Source organism: Petaurus breviceps, unplaced genomic scaffold (assembly GCF_028583685.1).
Source record: "Petaurus breviceps papuanus isolate PSGF00001 unplaced genomic scaffold, PetGlider_PUasm1.0 90822, whole genome shotgun sequence".
Classification (NCBI taxonomy): domain Eukaryota; kingdom Metazoa; phylum Chordata; class Mammalia; order Diprotodontia; family Petauridae; genus Petaurus; species Petaurus breviceps.
In genome coordinates this window covers 21,438,808-21,443,563 of record NW_027187351.1, presented here as the reverse complement: position 1 = coordinate 21,443,563, position 4,756 = coordinate 21,438,808, and positions in this window count along the sequence as shown.

Sequence of the window (4,756 nt, the reverse complement as noted above, 5' to 3'; positions counted from 1 at the left end):
ATACTTTGATAAGTTCTTTATGATTTATTTTCCCTGTTTACCTTCTCATGCTTCTCTTGCGTCTTGTATTTGAATGCCAAATTTTTTATTCAACTATGTTTTTTTCATCAAGAATGCTTAAAAGTCCTCTATTTCACAGAATTACCATATTTTCTTCTGAAGCATTATACTCAGTTTTTCTGGGTAGGTGATTCCTGATTTTAATCCTGGCTCCTTTGACCTACAGTATATCATATTCCAAGGCCTTTGATCCCTTAATGTAGAAGCTGCTACATCTTGTGTTATGCTGATTGTGCTTCCATAATATTCAAATTGTTTCTTCTTGGCTGCTTGTAATATTTTCTCTTTGACCTGGGAACTCCAGAATCTGGCTATAATATTCCTAGGAGTTTTCCTTTTGGGATCCCTTTCAAGAGGTGATTGGTGAATTTTTTTCAATTTCCACTTTGCCTTCTGGTTTCAAAATGTCAGGGAAATCTTCCTTGAGATTTTCTTGAAGGGTGATTTCTAGGTCCTTTTTCTTTTATCAAGGCTTTCAGGTAGTCCAATAATTTTTTAAAATTATCTCTCCTGGATCTGTATTCCAGGTCAGTGGTTTTCCCAATGAGATTTTTCTCATTGCCTTCTATTTTTCTATTTGTTTCATTCTCTTTAATAGTATATTGAATTCTAATGGAATAATTATCTCCCATTTCCTCCAATCTAATTTTGAAGTAATTAGTCTCTTCAGTGAGCTTTTGAAATTCTTTTTCCATCTGGCAAATTCAGCTTTTTAAGGCATTCTTCTTATTGGCTTTTTGGGCCTCTTTTGCCATTTGAGTTAACCTAATTTTTAAGGTGTTATTTTCTTCAGTCAAATTGGTGATTCACTTTTCATGATTTTCTTGCATCATTCTCATTTCTCTTCCCAATTTTTCTTCCACTTCTCTTACTTGATTTTCAAAATCCTTTTTGAACTCCTCCATGGCCTGTTACAAATTCATATTTTTCTTGGAAGATTTTGGTGCAGATATTCTGACTTCAGTGTCTTCCTCCAGTTCCATACATTGATCCTTCTTCTTCCCAAAAATTAATCTAAGGTTTGATTGCTGTGCTTGCTGTGCTTCCTTTGCTTGCTCATATTGGCATGCAATTACTTGACTTTTGACCGCTTTGACACAGAAGATCTGTGCTTCCAGAGAGGAGAGCTTTGTCCAAAAATATTGGTATTTTCACAGCTTCCAGAGCTATTAGTTGAGCACCCTATCTACAGACACCACAAGGTCTGGCTCACTGGTCACACACCCCAGAAACTCCACCCAGGATAGTGATCCAGATGCAAGCCAGTTAAAGAAAGAGTGATTGCCCTCTGAATGATCACTTGGTTCCCCTTCACTCTGCATGCCATGAGATCTGAAGCAGCCACCTGGAGGTGGCTTCAGGGCACTTCATCTCTGCCACTTCTCGACCCAGGGACAGAGGCCAGAGCACACTCTATCACTGCCCCCCCCCAGTACTAACAGAGTTCCATACTGACCTTTTACTTTATCTTTGTCATTTATGGGTTGATAATTCTGAAAAAATGCCACAGCTGCTGGTGACCCACTCTCCTCAAGTTTGCTCCAGGTGCTGCTAGTTGCTAGTTGGGGCCTTGCTGGAGCTAAAAACTGTTGGCTCAGGCAGGGCTGGGCTCGGTTTCTAGCATGCTTTAATAAACCCTTTCTATGTGCCTGTCCAGGTGCCTTCAGTGGAAGATTTGTTTCTCTCTGTCATTTTGTTGGCTCTGTAGCTCTAAAATTTGTTTATTCACAATTTTTAGATATTTGTGGTGGTTTTGGGCAGCACTCAAAGAGTTTTCCAGCTTCTATGCCGCCATCTTGGCTCCACCTCTAACTTCTATTTTCTAATCTCATTTGCAATTACTTTTGCTTAATGGACATTTTTTTCCATCAATAGTCACAAATATAATTGTCATTTTTTCCTCCACAATATCCTATTATATCATTTTAAAATGCAAAAATCAATTGCAATAACAGTGCATATTTCATTTAAAACACTCTGATTCTGATGTTTCTTTTTTTCATTCATGGAGATCCTTATATTCCCTTAACCAAAATAGTTTCATCCCCCTTAATTCAACTTTGACTTATATCCCCCCCACACACACACACACACAGACATTTATTTTACTCAGGTAAGAATTTCTTCAAGAACCCTACTTTACCTTTAATCACAACCTACTTCACTATATAAATGCCCTTTTTGTTGTTGTGTCCTAATTTATGGAATTATTATTAGTTCATCCACCCCTTCCTCTTTGTTGCTTTTCTTCTTTCAAGATTGTTTTGTCTTTTAACAAATCTCATAGCTCCTTTTTCATTTGTTCTCTCTAATATCTTTAGAAACTATCAGTCTTCCAAAGAATAATAGTCTTGTTTCCTCTTTCCACTATGGCCATTACCTGTTCCTTAATTTTTTTTAAATTTATGTATTTTTAGTTTTCAATATTCACTTCTACAAGATTTTGAGTTCTAAATTTTCTTCACATATTCCCCCTTCTCCCACCCCAAGACAGTGTGCATTCAGATTACCCCTTCCCTAATATACCCTTCTTCCCATCACTTCATACTGCAGGTTCAAATGGAATACAGTAGAGAATTCAGTTGAGCCTAATTCTTTTTTTATTAATTCTTTAATTTATTAATTTGTTTGTTTCCTTTTAATTTACAGGATTCAATTCCACAATTCCTTGGATTTCACATTTTGTCTCCCTCCCTCCCCTCCCCCCCATGGCGTCTTATAATCAAGTATAGGATCTGTAGATACTTTCACATTATACAATGGTCAGGTTATAAGGATGGATTGTACCAGCTGGGATGAAAAATGGTATAGAGGACATAAAATCAAATAAGAGAACAAAAAAGATCAGGTATTTTGCTTCCACCTGGATATAAATTTAGTTCTTTCTAGTTTTTTCTCTGGATGCACGTTTTTCTCTCCATCATGCGTCTTTTGGGATTGACTTATATCCCTGCATTGTTGAGAAGAGTCCAGTCTATCAAAGCTGGTCATCACACATATGTTGTGTCCGTAATTGTGTACAAATTCCTCCTGGTTCTACTCTTCTCACTCAGCATCAGTTCTTTTAAGCCTCTCCAGGTAAATATGAAGACCGCCTGCTCCCCGTTTTTTATAGCGCAATAATATTCCATAACATGCATATACCACAACTTGTTCAGCCATTCCCCAATTGATGGACACCCCCTTAATTTCCAATTCTTTGCCACAACAAAAAGAGCTGCTATAAACATTTTTGTACATATGGGTCTTTCTCCTATTTCTATGATCTCTTTGGGATATAACCCTAGGAATGGTATTGCTGGATCAAAGGGTATGAAAGTATTTATAGCCCTTTGGGCATAGTTCCAGATTGCTCTCCAGAAAGGCTGGATCAGTTCACAGCTCCACCAACAATGTATTAGTGTTCCAGTTTGCCCACATCCTCTCCAGCATTTCTCATTTTCCTGTTTTGTCATCTTAGCCAATCTGACTGGTGAGATGTGCTACCTCAGAGTTGTTTTGATTTGCATTTCTCTAATCAATAGTGAATTAGAGCATTTCTTCATGTGCTTATAGATAGCTTTAATTTCTTTCTCTGAAAACTGCCTGTTCATATCCTTTGATCATTTATCAATTGTGGAATGACTTGTATTCTTATAAATTTGACTCAGTTCTCTGTATATTTTAGAGATGAGTCCTTTGTCAGAGACATAGGTTGTAAAGATTCTTTCCCGATTTCCCACCTCCCTCTTAATCTTGGTTACATTGGCTTTATTTGTACAGAAACTTTTCAATTTCATGAGTTGAGCCTAATTCTTGATAACTTTTCAGAGGCTGATAAATAAAACATCAAAGTTTATTAAAACATTTACCTTTAATAAAGGATTAAAACATGCAAAAATATTTATATTTGTGTTAAAATATCTAGAAGGTACAGAAATGTTAGAAGATCCAGTTGTAGATATATTAAAAATTGCAAATCCTTCCTCTCTTTTTTTTGAGATTGGTTGTTCCCAACACTCCCTTACACACTCACACACACACACACGTACATACACATAGAGTAGGAGCAGAAGCAGCAGCTTCTTGGCAATGTCATAAACTAACATTATTCTTTGAACTGCCATCATTTCAATGAAACATTTGACTCTTCAAAGGAGATAAATCTAATGTTCGGAAGAGCAATATGGTTAATTTTGCTTAACATGCAAAGTAGGTGAAACAAGTCCCAAGTGGCTTTAAAAATGAACTTAAACAAAAAGCAAAATTCATAAAGAATTTTTTTAATAAATAAGAGACAATTTACAAAATGTCAAACAACTATACATGCAAGATTTAAGATTGTCTTTTTTAATGACAAGAATTTATTTAGAATAAAAATGATAAAAATTGAAATGTGATATATTCTAGCAGATAAACGCATGATTTCCTATGACTGTCACACATATATAAATACTGACCAAGTTAATTTAAATTCAAATATGTTTAAAAGTTTCATGATGCTAGTGAAAATCTTGAGGTTTTGTTGTTTTCTTTTGCATTTTTGGAGGTGTTTCAGAGGGATGTGATGCTGACCAAACAACTTATTGAAACACAACATCATTGCTTCACTGAAGGAATATTGTATTAAAAAAAATGGAGCTTTTTTTTCAATGAGTTTAATGGGGTAGAACAAAGGATGGTGAAGATTCTCAAGGTCAACTTTTATCTTTCTATT